The 19,487-nt window shown below is 49.1% G+C and overlaps 1 protein-coding gene across 3 annotated transcripts in view; it reads right to left on the bottom strand.

Annotated features, from left to right (window-relative positions):
- Window positions 1-19,487, bottom strand: part of DOCK1 (dedicator of cytokinesis 1) — a 339,932-nt gene that overhangs the window by 116,267 nt on the left and 204,178 nt on the right. The gene's annotated exons all lie outside the window — the stretch shown is intronic.

Here is a 19,487-nt window from a genome sequence, read left to right as displayed (position 1 = left end):
CGCACACCCAGCTCTGTTTGGGAAGATCATATCCAGAAACCGCTCCGCAAAAACTTAAAATAAAATTTATCTCTAAACCAATTCTGCTTCCTTTTCAGAGATGCACTTGAGTTTTGGGTTGGGGTTTGTGGGGTTTTTTTGTTTTTTTTATTAAGATGCAGCATGGAAGAATTCGGTGTAAGTTTGTCATTGGCAATATTTTCGTTTTCTCCTAAGGACTTTTATTCCATGAGTTTTTTCTAACATAAAAAATCAGTTTGAAATCATAACTGTGAAACAAACTGAAGTTAGAAGTAGTGAACGTCTAAAACTTCCCCGTGAGTCAAATACCCAGCCCAGTACAGGATGGAAATCCTACAGTGTGCAGTCTGCATGTTCACACAAAACGATCAACAGATTTAATCTATTTTCAAATTTCTTATTACCAGCTCTGGCGTTGGAATTTAAAATACATTTTATATGCTGGATGAATAAATCACATATGCCAGCATAAATTTTTCATGATTTCTTCATAAATTCCTCATTTCTTGTTGTCAGTTGTCTTGGCAGAAACTAAAATATATGAAGCTGTAAAAACATCAGTCTAATTTAATGAAGGCAACTGTCTACTTTCAGTAGTCTTTGACGGGCACCGGGTGATGCTATGGATCAGCCAGTCTGCGCGGCAAACAGCGCGGTGGCCTGGCAGAAATACAGCAACATCAGAAAAACCTGCCTCACCCTTGACTCGTCGGTGACCATCTCACACGTCCCTCAGCTTTTACACTTCATACTTGCTTATAAATGCATATTTCTTAGAAACTGTGCTTTCTTTCACTTTAGCACCGAATGAGAGAGTAGAGGGATTCTCACCTTCTCCAGTCAAGAAACAAGAGTTTGCTCGAGTGGTGGATTTTTTTTCTTTTGGAGACCATTAGACTAGACCAGGAAAGAGTAAATTAAGAGAGGAGTAATGAAGAAATAGATGCAGAAAGAGAGGAAGAACGAAGAAATAGATGCAGAAAGAGAGGAAGAACGAAGAAATGGATGCAGAAAAAGAGTCCTCAGCCTTCAAGAGAAATTCCAGTAGAGCTGAGAACGTGTTCTTCACAGAGAACCAAGCCCCTGCTCCCTTCCTTCGCAGTCCGTCTGGATCAAAACACAGCTAGGGTGAAAAACGAGCTCTGAAGGTTTGGTCTGTGTCCGTCGAAGTGTCGTTTGAAGGAAAGCCAAACTCAGCACGCATTTGTATAATTTCATTGCTGCACTAACGTACTCCAGCACTGAATTTGGCAAGCAGCAAAAACGCAATGATCCACCTCTACACCCCTTGACCGGTGTTCACCTGAAAAAGTACATTTGCTTCTTGGCACTCCTGCAGCAGAAACATTTGGACAAACTGGAAAAGATGAGGAATAATTATTTAAAATTGAAAAAAAAAAATCCTTAGATGCTGTCAAAAGCACTGCGAATTACAGGTTTGTGTAGTCCAGGACAACTCCATGGCTAAGCAGCAGTATTTTCTGGGGTACAATTTAGTACCAAGAGAGGAAGGTACATCCCAGTATGAATATATTCGTCAGGCAATAACTATGAGACGTATCTCAAAGAGAGAAATATTTTCCTTAAGAAAATTTTTCCTTGAGAAAACATGACCGGAGTGGTCGTGGAAGAAGCACGCTCTACAGTTTGACGAATGAAAAAGTCCCCAGCGTTCAAGAAGAACTTAGATAACACATGTTTGGTTTTGACAGCCGAAATTTTACTTTGGTTTTCAAAAATTAAACATAGTTCCTGGCTGAGAAGATCGAAACAGCCCAGCAAGAAGAGAACAAGGCGGGAGGGAGAGTGAATGCTTGCGAACACATCGTCGGGTCACATCGCCTTTTAAAACCTCACTGACAAAAACACGCAACCAAAATTCATTCCAGAAATGTTTCTATTTGGGTATCTTTATGGGGGAGCTGTCAGAAAACCATCAGATATCTTCTTCTACATCTTACTAATTTTTCCAGCTTTACGAGGACTTCTGTTCTGCCTTGCACACTGCAGACACGACCGGGCCTGCAAAAGCTGAACCACGGGGAGTCATACGTTTTATCACAGCCATACACAGGGGGGAACAAAGCCACTGATTACTGAATATCTCATTTCTCACAGAGAAAATTTCAGCACAAAGAAATAAGTAACGTCATAAAGGTAATGTTTTAAGTTCTCTGTTAAGACAGGATCACCTGTTTCTCCCACAAAGCTATTGCAGTTTGACTGCAACAGCAACCAAAATTTATGCTCATCTGTAACGTGAGAAAATCAGAAAAGAGAAATAAACTCCCGGGTGGGTGGATACAAACTGAAGCAGAGGAAGTTCCAGCTGAAGATGAGGAAGAACTTCTTCCCTCTGAGGGTGACGGAGCCCTGGCCCAGGCTGCCCAGGGAGGCTGTGGAGTCTCCTTCTCTGGAGATATTCCAGACCCGCCTGGACAAGGTCTTCTACAGCCTGCTGTGGGTGACCCTGCTTGGGCAGGGGATTGGGCTGGGTGACCCACAGAGGTCCCTTCAACCCCGACCATGCTGGGATTCTGTGATACAACTGTTGGAGCCTTCCCCATGTCGTCGCCCGCACCTTCACCCACCCAACCCCCGCGCAACGCAGCCTGGCGAAGGAGGAGTCTGACGGGCGCTCGGCGCTACGCAGGAGACCGTCTGGTGGAGGAACTCCCAGAACTTCTGATGATGAGCTGACCTGCCACACGCTGCAACGCAGCTCAATGTTCACGTGGCACAAGAAGACTTCTCCTCACCCTGTGCAGTCCCACCTAACCGCTGCTGCACCTTGATCCCAAGCTTCTGGCCAGAGAACGGAGCAGCTGCCGGCCAAAAATCCGCTTTGCAACATGAGTATGGATTTAAGAAGAGCCCAGGAAAGCTGGCAGCGACCGCGGGCAAGCATCAGGGCTGGTTCCCCAACGGCACAGGGGCACCCCGCAGCAGTGCCCCACGGCTGATGGCCACGGTGTGTGACCTGCACACGCTGCAGTAACTCCGAAAGGAAAGTTCACGTTCTGCCCTGCCTCCTCCTGTCCACGCTTCTGTTTCTTACGCCGCCTAACCACAGCGCTCGTGAGCACCTACCCTGCAGCGTAATTACTCTCCACAGTTTAATAACCTGCCAGATGAAGCTCTTTAAAGCAATGCTGCCCATCTCCTCCATTCAGGAGGCCACATCATGTGTGCAATCAACATTGCAGAGCTGGCACCACAGCCCCTGCCCCTCCACGACCGATGGCATACGTGCATATATATATATAGATATAGATACAGATATATATATGGCTGTATAATGGCCAACAGCCTTCCCCACAGACCGCAGCTGGAGGGAGAAGAAGCACCTCCGTAAACTCCTTGCTACCCAGAAGGTAGGTGTGGCGTAGAGACACGACGCCAAGGCTGCGATACAGGGAGCAACGCTCTCCCCGCCAGCACCCTACCCGAGGCCACGCTGCCACAGAATCACAGAATCACAGAATAGTAGGGGTTGGAAGGGACCTCTGTGGGTCACCCAGTCCAACCCCCTGCCGAAGCAGGGTCACCCACAGCAGGCTGCACAGGATCTTGTCCAGGCGGGTCTGGAATATCTCCAGAGAAGGAGACTCCACAACCTCCCTGGGCAGCCTGTTCCAGTGCTCCGTCACCCTCAGAGGGAAGAAGTTCCTCCTCATGTTCAGACGGAAAACCCACCACCCGCACACCAGAACCCACCGGTGTCAGCTCGGTCCGGGTCAGGGGAGCGATCCCCACGCCGGGAATCGCCCCGTGCCCAGGAGATGCAGCCCTCGCACCAGCCCCTGGCTCTGACGTGGGCTCTAGGCCAGCTGCAGAAAGACAGATGACACCTGAGCCAGCGTAGAGCCTGCCGAAACAAATTAAGCTGTCAAATAAATTAACAAATTTAATCAGGCGGATGACATTGTATCGAATCAGTGCTTTGTGTTATGGAGAGGTGCTGGTTTTCACCTGGTAGCGGTATCTCTAAAATGAACTTTAGCAAGTTGTCACACGCAGCCGGAGACAGCGGGCTCAGGGGTGGGAAGCTCTGGTTTCAGTTGTCTCTCTGAAGCTGCTTGCAGATATCCTTTTCATTTTACCAGTAATCATACTGACCTTAAAAACTACAGCTTTCACACTTTCTGGAGCAACCATACACTTCTTGAAATGTCTGTGTTTTATGGAAGTTGCTGGCAATCAGCAGACAGCTCCCACAAAGGCAAGGCTGCACCGCTCTTCCCGAGGCCGAAGGCGAGGGCTTCGGCAGGACAGAAGGTGGGAAAGGCCAGCGGAGGAACGGCAAAGGCACCTCCTGGGCTCTGTCCCTCCAGCAGCCAGCGGGCTCCAGGCTTGGCAGGGAGATGGGACGGTGCTGGGTGCCGGCCGCAGGCAGGCAGGGCGGGAAGCTTTTCCCATACCGGGCAGGACAAAAATCGGAGAAGCTGGGAGAGTCCAGCTGGAGAGTCCAGCAGAGGGCTACAAGGATGGTGAGGGGACTGGAGCATCTCCCCTACGAGGAGAGGTTGAGGGAACTGGGCTTGTTCAGCCTGAAGAAGAGAAGGCTGAGAGGGGACCTTATAAATGCCTACAAATATCTGCAGGGTGGGGGTCAGGAGGATGGGGTCAAGCTCTTTTCAGTAGTGCCCAGCGACAGGACAAGGGGCAACGGGCACAAACTGAGGCACAGGAAGTTCCATCTGAACATGAGGAAGAACTTCTTCCCTCTGAGGGTGACGGAGCACTGGAACAGGCTGCCCAGGGAGGCTGTGGAGTCTCCTTCTCTGGAGATATTCAAGACCCGCCTGGACAAGGTCCTGTGCAGCCTGCTGTGGGTGACCCTGCTTCGGCAGGGGGTTGGACTAGATGACCCACAGAGGTCCCTTCCAACCCCTACTATTCTGTGATTCTGTGATTCTGTGATTCTGAGATGAGAGCTGCCGTCGCTGGCAGAGCAACCGTCAGCGTGTCCTTGAATACACTGAACAGTAAATACCCTCAGCAGCTCAACGGGCATTTGACGCATGAATACATACCATGAATTTAAAGAAGGAAAGCACCTGCTTTCAATTTCTTCTATATTATTGCTTTTAAGACTCCAAATGAAAAACATATTGAAACTTAAAGCTCACCCATTCAAAGAGCAGGAGTTGCACAGAACTACTCGACAGTATGTGGCCCACATTAATATTTGCTAACACGAATTATATGTATCTGTCACCTGCATATTAAGGATGTTCTCATTACGGTAAATGTTAAAATAGGATGAATTTACCTGATCATTTCAACCTGTCCATCCAAAGATCTGTTTGTTTTACTGGCTGCAACAGTGCCTGCTTAACTGTACCACAAAAACTTACGATGAAAAAAGAGAAAAGTCTGTCAAGAATGGCTCAGCTAAACCTACGCCTGCTATGCCATTAGGAGACAAAGAAGATGACTTGTCAGTCCTCATACTCAGCAATATAAACCTTCTTCTCTGGAGATATTCCAGACCTGCCTGGACAAGGTCCTGTGCAGCCTGCTCTGGGTGACCCTGCTTCGGCAGGAGGGTTGGACTGGGTGACCCACAGAGGTCCCTTCCAACCCCTACCATGCTGTGATTCTGTGAAGACCTCTATGGGGACCGCAGGGTTTGGCGCGAGGCCTGGGGTCCGCAGGGCTGGTCCGTTCCGACGAGCTGTCCGCGAGAGCCTGCGGGCAGTAAGCGAGGGGGGCTCAGCGCGACGGCAGAGCGGCTTCACACCCAGCACCCCGAGCAGCTTCCCAGCGCCACAGCTTCGCCCGTCCCTCTCCACGGGCTCGTCTGGGCCAAGGACAGCGTCTCGGGACACCTTTCCTTCCACTTCAGGGAAAGCTCGTTCGGCTCGCCACGCTTCAGTGGGCACGGGTGTTTCCACCAGAAAAAAGCAGTTCAGCCCAGAAGGCTGTGCAAGGTTTCTGCACTTGTCTTTTTTCACCAAATCCTGGCAAAGTACATCAGATGAGATTTCTGAAAGGGCAGAGAGTAAAAGGATACAGCTCTGTACACTGCATCGGTCCTGAAACTCATATCCCAAGCAACAAAAAAAAAAAAGGAAAAGATCATGAACAACCTTTAACAATTCTTGAAGTCTGATAACCCGACGTATTCTTCACATCTGGACCTACGCAGCCAGCCTCACCAGCTCAGTACGCGAAGGATAAACTTCTCCAAACGCCTGCTGAATTTCTGTGTCTCTCATCCCTCAGGTTTAAAGCCCCCCGACTTCTCGCAGCACCACCAAGAAAATTCCTTCTTGCATTTCTTGAGCTCCTGAGATTGGTCATGTACAAGGGACACCGCTGGAGCTCTTACGATCTCCCAATATTTTTATTCCTGTATCACAAAAAGGTGAGTGATGGAAGGCGGTCAGAAGTACTAACCTGGGAACGTCACGGATCTTGCTTTGCCTACGGCAAGGTAACCAACGGGAATCAGCACACCGCTGACTTCCAGCGATGTCTGTCGATACCCAAGGAGAGGGCCACGCACCCCGCTCCATTCTCTTCCCTCTGAGGGTGACGGAGCCCTGGCCCAGGCTGCCCAGGGAGGTTGTGGAGTCTCCTTCTCTGGAGATATTCCAGACCTGCCTGGACAAGGTCCTGTGCAGCCTGCTGTAGGTGACCCTGCTTCGGCAGGGGGGTTGGACTAGATGACCCACAGAGGTCCCTTCCAACCCCTACTATTCTGTGATTCTGTGATTCTCCTTCGCAATCTTCTGACCTCCTCTCAGCAGAAACTCCGCTCTCAGCAGGACGAAAGGGCAAGGGGGTTCCTCGCTTTCCTCTGGGCCTGCTGCACCCCACGGCTGCTGGAGGAACCCCTCGGGAGAGCAAACCCCCCCCGCGCCTGAACCCCAGCAGGCTTGGGATCTGCCTCGTTTGTTTGGAAGAAGAAAAGGGGCATGAATTTCTGTGGTTCTGAAACTTTGTACTATTATTATTTAAAGACAATATGAGAATTACAGTGCAGAGCAACTGACTTTACCGGAAAAGTAAATAAAATGTGTTCTGAAATACGCCCGATCAGCTGAAAGGGCATTTTCTCTCCCACCTCCAAGCGCTGAAAGTATCAGAGTCAGTAACTGATCGTCAGAGCCATAGAATTCACAATCTGGCTTCAAAGCTAACTACAGAAATCTTCACCACAGCCAAGAGATGCATATAAGCCTGAACTTCCATTTATAATCTACAAATAAACATTTTTTGTTATGGCTAAAGACGAAAATATTGGGGTTTTTTTTAAATACTGGAAGAGGAAAAGATGAATAAAACTCACGAGTGAAAAAGCAGCACATACTTCACTCACTCGATATTTTTAAATGTGCAATGGTATTAACTTAAATGAAGCTGACATGGAAAAATAACGATTTCAAGTGAAAATTGCTACACCTTCGGCGTTAAAAATAGACACCACATGACACTAGCTTTTACTGTTAGTAAAAATGGAGTCCTGCTAACACGCTTTTTGATTTAACACCTTCAGCTTCGTTTAATTACCCACTTCACGCTGCTGCTTTTAAAAGAAACAAGTATTCACACATTCTTGTTCACGCCATACATTTTGTGCCAGAAAAAAGAAGCCATTTCATATTTGGGGATGCGATGTGCACAGCACCCCACGCCTTCGGTCGAATATGCAGAACGGATCGATCCGGGCCGTTGCCCCGGAGTACAGGCTGCCGGTCAGGGCACCAGAATTCCAATTAAGGGCACCAGAATTCCAATTAAGGGCACCAGAATTTCAATTAAGGGCACCAGAATTTCAATTAAGGGCACCAGAATTTCAATTACTGACTGGAAGAGCGCATTCGGGTGGGCTTAGCTGTCCTTGTGCCTATGCTGCACGCATCAGGCGGCCGTCCGCAGTGTGACAAGGCAGCACCTTTCTCCCCACGACCAGAAGTTGGAGAATTTGAAGCTGCATTTCGAGACGGGACCGTGAGCAGCCTCGCTCCGTGGCGCAGCACAGGGAGGGCTCGGGACAGGCTCTGCGTCGGGGCGTGTGGTCCTTCTGCGCTCGAAGGGAGAGCGGGGACAGCACGCACGGGGAAGGGCTCTGCTCTTTCTGGCTGATTGGGGGTGTAATGCACGGGGGGGAGAGGACCAGATGCTGTCTGGCTGCTACCCAGCTCCCGTCCTGCAGAAGGGATCCTCTGCCAGCCCTGGACCACCCTGCCTCAGCCCCACGGGAGGAGGGAGAACTGGGATGCTCTTAAACGCTCTTTGGACTCCCACCACCAAACGACAGCATCATCGTTTCCTCAGGCTTGGTTCCTGTCACACTTACGACTGAGACTGAATTTTTCCCATGGGAACCTAGAGAGCAGTCACTCCTCTGGGCAGCCCCACGAAATTCAGTGCTGCAGGGAGAGAGACCGATCTGGCAGCAAAACGGAACACGAGGAGCCAGGCAAAGCGGAGTGAAGCCGTCAGGCGCGTGGTCCCAAAGGCTTCAGGAAATGAGACAGCAAATACCCACACGCAGCTTCACCCCAAACTCCGGCGCTGGCACAGTAACGTGGACTCAAACGTTCGTGATCTGACCTCCCTCAACCTTGCATACAGCTGAACTTTGAGTATCTACACACCAGGGTCTTCTGAGAGCGTTCAGACAGCAAAAGAGAAAAGGAACACTGTAATTATAAAACCCAATTTAAAATTTAAAATTACAGTCAGGGTTTTTTCAGTTATAATTAGAAAACTTCTAATCAGAAAAATTTAAATTAAAGGAACTCTTCCACTAAAGGATCTATCTGATTAAATGCAATCTGCTAAGGTCTTCTGCTACTTTTGAAACAATTAAAGCACAAACCAGACAAATAAAAATATGTGACAACATTAGTATCTCCTATTAAGTGCAGAATATATTGAATTCTTCTTGAACTGCACCATTTGATAACGAACAAATACCATAAATATTGGTTGGTATGATATGCTCATGAGTATAATCATCATAAAGTGCTTTAATGTCAACCCAGGTTTAGACTCTAGGAGGGAAAATAATATCCAAATCATTCCTTTCCATTTAAAATTAATTTGGCAATGCTTCTTCAGATCTCAATTAGACTCTTACCAGAGAATTATCATGACACATAGTTTAATAACCTCTTGTAGCTTTCTTTCAAGACAAGATATTAAACCCAGGAGTTCTTAACACTGTGTACAAGCAAGCAGGGAAAAAAAAGTGCAAGCATCCAAGATAATGAGTTGGCTTTATTAGCATCTAGTTAAAAACAAAAGAAACCAGGCATCCACCTCACGCTGCGGATGATGACTCCAGAAACTGAGGAAGACCAAGCTATTTGCAATGTTGTCCTGCTTTTGCTCCTTGCCACCACCGAGCCAAGCTGTGGCTTTCTCAGAGCCTGTACGCCCCGGTTTTCTGTTCAGGCACCACATTCCTCAGCCGCTCCCCAAAAGGACCGACTGCGAGTGCCTCCCAATTGCTCACTCCCTGTTTGCAGAAGAAGTATCTAAGAGTTGGTAGAATACATCAAGGAAGGTGACCAGCAGGGCGAATTTTTGGTTTAGCAGCTACCGAGCAGTGACAGCCCATGAAATACCCCGTGGGTAAAACCACAGCAGTAACACGGGGAGTCCCCTGGACCAAGTGTTCTTCTAAATTCACACATCTCTCTACAGTTCTCCAGCTTCCTAAGATCCACGCTGCATCGAAAATGTCTTGAAGGGATGAACTCTGCCACCACTCCAAGGAGGATAACCAGTTAATGAACTGAAATATTACCAGGTCTGAACCTTAGGACTGCCTTGCTACTTCAAACTTTGCACGGAGCCAAAAATAGCAAGGCCTTGTAATAGAACACAAGAAGAAAAAATCTCTAAAAAACCTTAGTTCCTTTTTTTTGCCTGTCATACATAAAACTTGAACTCCAGAACACCAGCAGCTGGGATCGTTTTATCCCTGTGTGTTTCCCTCCAGTTCAGAGATGTCCCCGAACACGCAACTCTGCTTTGAAGTCACTGTAATTTTCCTGTGGCAAATAAAAGGTTGAGGTGTCACGGAATCTATCAGAAATACTTCGAGAAGACGTTAACTGCTACTGAGCGATGAACACGTGCGTATTAGCCTGCTGCTTCACGGTGATATTTCTGAAGCGAGTACTGAAGAAGGATCATTCTTTCCCCAGCAAAATTAACAGCATCCTCTCCCTCGTGCTTCAGGATGAAACGCACCTGCAGCGGCCTTTACCTGCTTTATAGCAGGTTCCTGAGGCACAGGAAGTTCCGTCTGAACATGAGGAAGAACTTCTTCCCTCTGAGGGTGACGGAGCACTGGAACAGGCTGCCCAGGGAGGTTGTGGAGTCTCCTTCTCTGGAGATATTCAAGACCCGCCTGGACAAGATCCTGTGCAGCCTGCTCTGGGTGACCCTGCTTCGGCAGGGGGGTTGGACTAGATGACCCACAGAGGTCCCTTCCAACCCCTACTATTCTGTGATTCTGTGATTCTGTGATTCTGTGATTCTATAGCGATGCCAGGGCGCAGAGATCTGCGTTCCCAGGAGCAGAGCGAATCCCCCCAGTGCTTTCGGGGCAGAAAAATGGGTTTGTCGAGGGAAGAACAGCCATAAAAGACAGAACAAGGAGAGTCGTGGCGGACGCCTGACACAGCCGCCCAGCCCCAGCCCACCTTCCTCGCCGCAAGAGCCCTTCCCCAAAACACAAACATGTCTCCAAACACAGCAAATCCGTAATTTAGACTCTATAATAACGACTGACATGGTAACTATTTTAGGCCTGGAAGTCATTATTCCACCTCCAGACCCCAGGAGACATTAACCGTGATGCAAATAGACGGGGGAGCGCTGCGAGAAGCGGCAGACGTTCTGGGGGCTGGGAGGGGGCTGCGGCATCGCACCCGTACGTCCCCAACGGCGGCAGCTTCCCCGGCGCAACGGCTGCGACTCAACTTCTCCGGCATCAGTCGTCACAGATTACAGAAACAAAGGAGGAGACCAGATCCATTAAACCCAGTGGACTGCCAAACCCAGGGCCGTTCGTGAATTCTCACGACAGCACTGCGACCGATACACCAGCCAGGCACAGCGTCCCTGACCCCCAACGGCTGGGATAAAATCACCTGCTACAGAATCACAGACAGGATCACAGCATGGTCAGGGTTGGAAGGGACCCCTGTGGGTCACCCAGTCCAACCCCCCTGCCGAAGCAGGGTCACCCAGAGCAGGCTGCACAGCACCGCGTCCAGGTGGGTCTGGAATATCTCCAGAGAAGGAGACTCCACAGCCTCCCTGGGCAGCCTGGGCCAGGGCTCCGTCACCCTCAGAGGGAAGAAGTTCTTCCTCATCTTCAGCTGGAACTTCCTATGCTTCAGTTTGTGCCCATTGCCCCTTGTCCTGTCACTGGGCACCACCGGAAAGAGTCTGGCCCCGTCCTCCTGACACCCACCCTGAAGATATTTATAGGCATTTATTAGGTCCCCTCTCAGCCTTCTCTTCTCCAGGCTGAACAAGCCCAGCTCCCTCAGCCTTTCGTTGTAGCAGAGATGCTCCAGTCCCCTCATCATCCTCGTAGCCCTCCGCTGGACTCTCTCCAGCAGCTCCTCATCTTTCTTGAACTGGGGAGCCCAGAACTGGACACAGCACTGCAGATGGGGCCTCACCAGGGCAGTGTAGAAGGGAAGGAGAACCTCCCTCGCCCTGCTGGCCACGCTTCTCTTAATGCACCCCAGGATCCCACTGGCCTTCTTGGCACCCAGGGCACACTGCTGGCTCATGGTCAACCTGTCACCCACCAGGACACCCAGGTCCCTCTTCGCAGAGCTGCTCTCCAGCAGGTCCGCCCCAGCCTGTACTGGTGCATGAGGTTGTTCCTCCCCAGGTGCAGGACCCTGCCCTTGCCCTTGTTGAACCTCATCAGGTTCCTCTCTGCCCAACTCTCCAGCCTGTCCAGGTCTCGCTGGATGGCAGCACAGCCTGCTGGTATATCCACCGCTTCTCCCAGTTTTGTGTCATCAGCAAACTTGCTGGGGGTACATTCTAACTCTTCATCCAGGTCACTAATGAAGAAGTTGAATAAGACTGGGCCCAGTACTGACCCCTGAGGGACACCACTAGTTACAGGCTGCCTCCTTTCCTCCCGCTTTGGAAACCAGAAAGGAAAAGAGCACCCGCTGAAACACATTCCTTCAAGGAATCTCAGCCTTTTCAGCAAGACAAAAACTCCCTGTGTTATTTTAAACACAGCCAGGTACATTCATTTTACTCCCAGGTCCAGTTAATTTGACAGGTACAATACCAAACCAAAAATCCTGCAAGGTCTTTACTGAAAAGGTCAGTACATTATGCAACCAGGGTTTACTGACAGCAAAAAAATGTCCTCCATGAACAGAAACTATATCTTTATATAATTTATCAACACACATTCATCTCCCTTCTTCACAGATGAAGACCAAACCGTTGGCCACAGGAGTTCATCATGAAAAGTGGCTCCTAAGAAGGTTACGTGCTTTGAAAATTATTATCCTCAATCTACACACGGTAAACACCGGAAGGTTGTTCTATATAGAGAAATCTTTGGCACTAAAGGAAAGCAAAATTGCTCCCATTTGAAGTCCTTCCAGCCCTAAATAAAATTATTTTGTTGTTCAAGTTGCATGTCTGGACTCTTCAACTTTCTAAATAAGCAAGCACAGACTCCTATAGGAAATGTATGAATAGTCAGGCAATGTCGTGCCAATTGCTTCTAATCAAAGCTTTTCCTACTGGTTAGACTCTTCGTGAAACAACACATCCCTTCTCCTCCTAAAATCTTACTGCATTTATGCCTACAAATATCTGCAGTGTGGGTGTCAGGAGCATGGGGCCAAGCTCTTTTCAGTGGTGCCCAGTGACAGGACAAGGGGCAATGGACACAAACTGAGGCACAGGAAGTTCCGTCTGAACAGGAGGAAGAACTTCTTCCCTCTGAGGGTGACGGAGCCCTGGAACAGGCTGCCCAGGGAGGTTGTGGAGTCTCCTTCTCTGGAGATATTCCAGCCCCGCCTGGACAAGGTCCTCTACAGCCTGCTGTAGGTGACCCTGCTTCGGCAGGAGGGTTGGACTAGATGACCCACAGAGGTCCCTTCCAACCCCTACTATTCTGTGATTCTGTGATTCTGTGATTTCGAGCACCTTTCTCATCACCATGTCCTATTTGGAAATGTAGAACAGTTACCACACTCCATAACAACACGCACTGAGTAAATATTCTAATGACCAGTGCCCCAGTTGTAAGCGCAAGCTTGCAAGGCACATCCATCAATAATCTCTCTGAACACGGTATTAATGCAGGCTTGAACACTGCCCACGTGCAGGGGGTCTGGAAAATAAAGCAATGATTTCAAAGATTTTTTGTGCTTCCTCCCCCCAGCCCGTATGTCTCATGTTACTGGAGAGTCTGGAAAACTGCACTGGGTCCCTGCATTTTCGGTGGTTTTCTATCCAGAATCTTTGCTATCCTTCTGGAATATCTTCCCCTGCTGTGAAAGCCACTTCTCCACCCATCAGGAGCTTGGGATGGAGTTTCAGGAAGACCATCTGCACTTGTGCCTAACTTGACAGATGCAACTTGACTGGTCAATTATGTAAGCCCAAAGAGCCTATTTTCATACATTTATTAAAAAACATCGGTGATTTTGTTTCCGTACGCCTGTATAAAGCCTAGCAGATTATGGCCATGAAGGAAAATTTCAATAATCTCAAAACCAATTTTATTCTGGCTTTGGGTTACTTGTCAGGAAGAATAACTCTCAGGCGACTGAAGCCTGGACTACGTTTCAAGGTTCACAGTTGCCCAAAACTTGCTTCAGTTCAGTTCGCACACTCCTGCTGGACAGTCACACACACGGCCGAGGGGACTTCGGAAAGCGCAGCATAGATCTGACAGGTACTGCTATGACAACCACGGAGCAGAACACAGAATCACAGAATCACAGAATAGTAGGGGTTGGAAGGGACCTCTGTGGGTCATCTAGTCCAACCCCCCCGCCGAAGCAGGGTCACCTACAGCAGGCTGCACAGGACCTTGTCCAGGCGGGTCTTGAATATCTCCAGAGAAGGACACTCCACAGCCTCCCTGGGCAGCCTGTTCCAGGGCTCCATCACCCTCAGAGGGAAGAAGTTCTTCCTCACGTTCAGCTGGAACTTCCTCTGCTTCAGTTTGTGCCCGTTGCCCCTTGTCCTGTCACTGGGCACCACTGGAAAGAGTCTGGCCCCGTCCTCCTGACACCCACCCTGCAGATATTTAGAGGCATTTCTAAGGTCCCCTCTCAGCCTTCTCTTCTCCAGGCTGAACAAGCCCAGCTCCCTCAGCCTCTCCTCGTAGGAGAGATGCTCCAGTCCCCTCACCATCCTTGTAGCTCCAGCAACAGTAAAAAGGTACGTGTTTACCAGATGTATCTCCCCAATCCTTCCTCCGTCTCTTTGCAAGAATTTTTTTTGGTTTTTCACATAGAAAATTCATTAAGATTCTGGACTGGGGGTTCAGGAGGAAACACCCCTCTGCCCGCTGGCATAGCCAGCCCCACACAAGTGGGCAGCAGGTAAGACTCACCAGCTTCCCTCTGCCAGGCAACACAGAGCTCCTCCGGGAAAAATTACGTAGGCACAAGCAACCTCATTCTCACCGAGAAGCATCTCAGCCCTATTTCTCTGACTTCAAAAGGCAAAATAACCAGGTATTTTATGTAAATGTGGACATTAGACACAAAAAATAGAACAGAAGACATCAACTTCATTTTTCACAGGCAACTCAGCTTCCACTGAACAGCTGCAGATGAAAGCAGGAGCTACAAATTAATCTACCGTAAGGTCTGCCACGGCAACTGATTGTCTCAAATGCCAAAAGTAAGACCAAAGATTAAATAATTTTCATTTACAAAAACGCAGAGAGGAACGGTTTTCGTGTTCTGAGTTCTGTGTTTAAGAGGAACCTACGTTTAGCTTGTCAGCTTATATCAAAAGTTAAAAACAATTTCTAAAACATTTCTGAATCATTTCTAAACATGATTTAGAAGGGAAAAATGTGAACAATACAAAAGCCCTGCCTTTTTTTAAGCTACTTTGACAGTTGAAACTCCTCAAGTGCGTTCTCCTGCGGGAGAGAACGAAGAATCCGCCTCCGACGCGCTCCCCAACCCCATGAAAACCTCCTGGCTCCTTCCAACGATTAAATACAGAGATGGGAGCTCGTCCCAAGGACCCACAGGACAGAGACACCAGTGTGGCTGAAGAAGATCAGGCCTCCGTGTCACTATCGAGCATCTGGCGGGTTGCTACAAAGCGGCTGCAGCAGTAGCTGTCAAGGCAGCTGATAAAACCATTTCCTTTTCGTCCAGCGATATCACACCTTTACCTTCGCAGGAATAAGTCTTCCTGAAAATATATACACATAAAAACCTTACGCTAGATGTAAAGGTGCCCAAGTATCTTCAACAGAATTATCAGCCATTTCCAACAGCAATATTTAAAACCACGAGTAGCATTTTCTTTTAAAGTTGCCTTAGCACATCCTTATTTTCAGGCACCGTGCTCATGCGTAGCACGTTTAGTAACCACGCGCCAGGAGTTTTCCAGGCTTCAAAATTCCCGTCGAAAACTGAAACCCAACAGACAAAAAGCTACGTAAATTGAAACCAGACGTCATCCTAACGCAGTCCAACACGGAGAAACAGCGCCGAGGGAGCGATACCCACTGAAAGGGTGGTGAAACAGCAATGGGCAGCAGATTCCCGGATGGAGCCCGGGCGGCCGAGCCCGGCGGCGGATCTCCGGCAAAGCCCAGGGCCAGCCTGCTCCCCCTGAGGCTGCAGACCCCGCGGACGTGCTGCTCCCTGCCACCACCAAGCTCCCCTCCAAGCCCCAGCCCAGCACCCACCACGCAACGCAGAGCGACGGGGCTCAAGATGACTCTCTCGAGACCATTTAGACTACTCGCCCTTTCCCTAAATTATAACAACCAACAATTTAACAGATGCTTCAAGCTGTTTGCAAACACCTCCGCTGCCAGCCTTCACGGAGCGATGCACCACAGCGCCCAGCGCTACGGCACGGCCCCAGCCTCCCGCTCCTATGGTTCTTGCCGCAGGTTATGACCGGTATTTCCCATGCAGCCCAACGTGGCTAGGCCAAGGCTATTCCCACCTGCTCTGCTGCAAGGTTTTGTGTCTCTGAAGACCATTTCCTCTCCTTCTGCCCCTCTGTCTTCTCTCTTCTTTAGATTTACCCAAAAGCAACGGCCATTTCAAGGCAATATATGGATGAAGACTTCATTATTAAATACTATTTGGATACTCTTATCAATCAACCAGGGCTACGAGGATGGTGAGGGGACTGGAGCATCTCTCCTACGAGGAGAGGTTGAGGGAGCTGGGCTTGTTCAGCCTGGAGAAGAGAAGGCTGAGAGGGGACCTAATATATACTTACAAATATCTGCAGGGTGGGTGTCAGGAGGACAGGGCCAGACTCTTTCCAGTGGGGCCCAGTGACAGGACAAGGGGCAATGGGCACAGACTGAAGCAGAGGAAGTTCCAGCTGAAGATGAGGAATAACTTCTTCCCTCTGAGGGTAACGGAGCCCTGGCCCAGGCTGCCCAGGGAGGCTGTGGAGTCTCCTTCTCTGGAGATATTCCAGCCCCGCCTGGCCGCGGTCCTGTGCAGCCTGCTCTGGGTGACCCTGCTTGGGCAGGGGGTTGGGCTGGGTGACCCACAGAGGTCCCTTCCAACCCCGACCATGCTGGGATTCTGTGATTAACCAACCCTAAAAGTACGGTGCCGGTGGGTACTGGCCTTGTAGGCATGCAGCTTCTCGGTTCAAACACAGCCTCTTGCTCCTCTCCTAGCAGCAGCTGCTTCAATCACAACACGCTATGGTCCATCACTCATCTCTGTTGTCCTGTCACCAATGGCTTTTTCCATCTCTGCTGCTTGGCTATTGTTGTTTGCTGCAAAACAGCAGCTGATTTGGACCAAAATTTGACAACGAGAGGAAAAGCCATAGCATCAGTTTGAATATTCTTTTCTTTTATGCCCTCTGGCAGCTTGGGTTGCGCAGCATCTGAGGAGCCGACACCGCGCCCAGCGTGCCTTGTCGTGTCCGGTCTGCAGCCAGCAAACCAGTGCCGCCTCAGCCAGACTGGTGACAAACCAAAGGGTTACGTGACATCGGGAACATTCAAAACAGAATCACAGAATCACAGACTCACAGAATGGCAGGGGTTGGCAGGGACCTCTGTGGGTCACCCAGCCCAACCCCCTGCCGAAGCAGGGTCACCTACAGCAGGCCGCACAGGACCCCGTCCAGGTGGGTCTGGAATATCTCCAGAGAAGGAGACTCCACTCTTCACGAACAAACTGCTTTGCTCAAATAGCAGACTCTGTTTTTAATTAAATTACAGGAGGCAGTAAATAGAGTATTAAGTGGCACATCTAAGAACAAAAAAGTAACAATTATCTCATTAGATACGAAGATTTCTGTGTTCATTTCAGCTCCGTCGGTGGTAACACAGCGTGACTATCAGTGCTACTGAAGCGCAGGCGCGCTGAGCACGGGGACCAATCCTGTGCGCGGCACCGCGTGCTGCGGGGCAGGGAAGAGGGGCTACGCTGGAGCTCTCACGCACTGCACCAAAAACACGCGGGCAAAGCGTACAGAACGAGAGTCCTTGCTGCGGCTGTTAAGGAGTGTGCATGTATTTACGTCTGCGGGAATCCTGCTAGCAAAGTAAAGTTCAAAGAAGTGTAGTACTAAATTTTAATTAAACATGTATTCACAAATATTCCCAGTAATTTGCACACACATTGCTCTGTTTCGCCTCTTCCCCCATAGCTACAACTCCATCTCAGCCAGAATATTTTAATCCTTTGCTACCTGTCTGGGAGTAAACGGCTGCCCGGGCTGCCTCTGCCATGCCAGGGAGGAGACACGGGTTGGACTAGATGACCCACAGAGGTCCCTTCCAACCCCTACCATTCTGTGATTCTGTGATTCTGTGACACCTCCTTAGGAACCGCTCCACCTCCCTTACAACACCCAGTACCACCACCGCGCTGGGAGGTCTCTCCGCTGCATGCAGAGGGAGCGTACAGGTCTAACCTCCAGCTAGGGGCTTTTTTTCCTTCGTTTCACATATAAGGTATCTTTCATGCAGGGGAACAGATGAACTAGTTAAAATTTAGCTCACTTAATTTGGCTTAGGGGACAGGACGACCCGATTTGCAGAAAGCAGTGGTTTGCAACGGTGACACAGAATGGCAGGCTTCAAGTTATTTCTATCGAGAGGGCGCGGTAGCTTTAAAAGACAGAATTGTTCTTAAATTTTCGCTAGTTTTCTCCAATAAAAGTTTATAGGGGTGAAAATAAATGGAGCAGATGGACAAAAATGCATTTCACAACGCAGCTTTGTTTTTGGAAACCACATTAGCTTCAACAGGAAAAATGAAAAGCGCTCAAATCAATTCAGAAGCATTTACAAACGAGCTGGTGTAATGAAAATGAACTTGTAAATTAGAGCTGAACAACCCCCTTTAGCACTTCTGCAGATATTCATCAACACCAGAAAGACCTGGAAACCATTTTTGTTTTTAACTTTAAATACTACTCGAACATTCTATGGGTACTGAGGTTACTTGGTGAGAATCGAAGATCTTAACAATATATCCCATTCCGGCTTCTTCAGGACTTAATATTCAGCGTGGGGAAGGGACGAGACTGTTTTTAAGGATCGGAAAATCAAAGCCCCTACCCTAACTGCGGATCTCTGCATCACCCTTTGTATTACTTCACATTTTCAGAGCGAGGAACTGCCTGGTAAGAACCTCTTTGTGTTTTAAAGAAAAAACGGTGGGGAGGGAAAGGCTCTTTCTGTGCTTCAGCTCTTTCATTTCTACGCCCATAATTTCACAGTTGAAAAAAAAATGACGTCAAATCCCCACCCAAATGAGCACTCAGAGGTCATCAGGCAACATCATGAAGACAGTATCAGGAATACTCATCTTCTTTCTGCCTGGGGAAGAGTCATCGCAGCAGCGTTCACACCGCTGTAACCGCCGTGTGACTGGTGAACTGGCACGGACAGCGTCCAAACCCAGACCTTCCCGACCACATTTCCATCTCCTACAAAATTCAGCGAGGCACAGAGGGGTTACAAAGGACGCCAGGTAACATGCGCTGCGAGGGCTTCCAAAGCACCTGCAACACGGCTCTCGAGACAGTTGGGTGTTCTTGAACCAAAACCACTTTCAAAATTAAGGAAAAAGAAAAAGAAACCCGATGGCCTTTAGCTCCTTTCCTCGGGAGCTGATCTCAAGGGGCTCTTCATTTCAAACCGCAGGTGCTCCGCAAGCTGCAGCCAGGCAGACGTGGGCATCCATAACCAACGCGTGTAACTCCAAGGATAGCCGAGTCTCCTAACTCATATTTATTAAGAA

Source organism: Opisthocomus hoazin, chromosome 6 (genome assembly GCF_030867145.1).
Source record: "Opisthocomus hoazin isolate bOpiHoa1 chromosome 6, bOpiHoa1.hap1, whole genome shotgun sequence".
In the NCBI taxonomy this organism is placed as follows: Eukaryota; Metazoa; Chordata; class Aves; order Opisthocomiformes; family Opisthocomidae; genus Opisthocomus; species Opisthocomus hoazin.
This window is presented reverse-complemented; position numbering and strand designations above follow the sequence as displayed.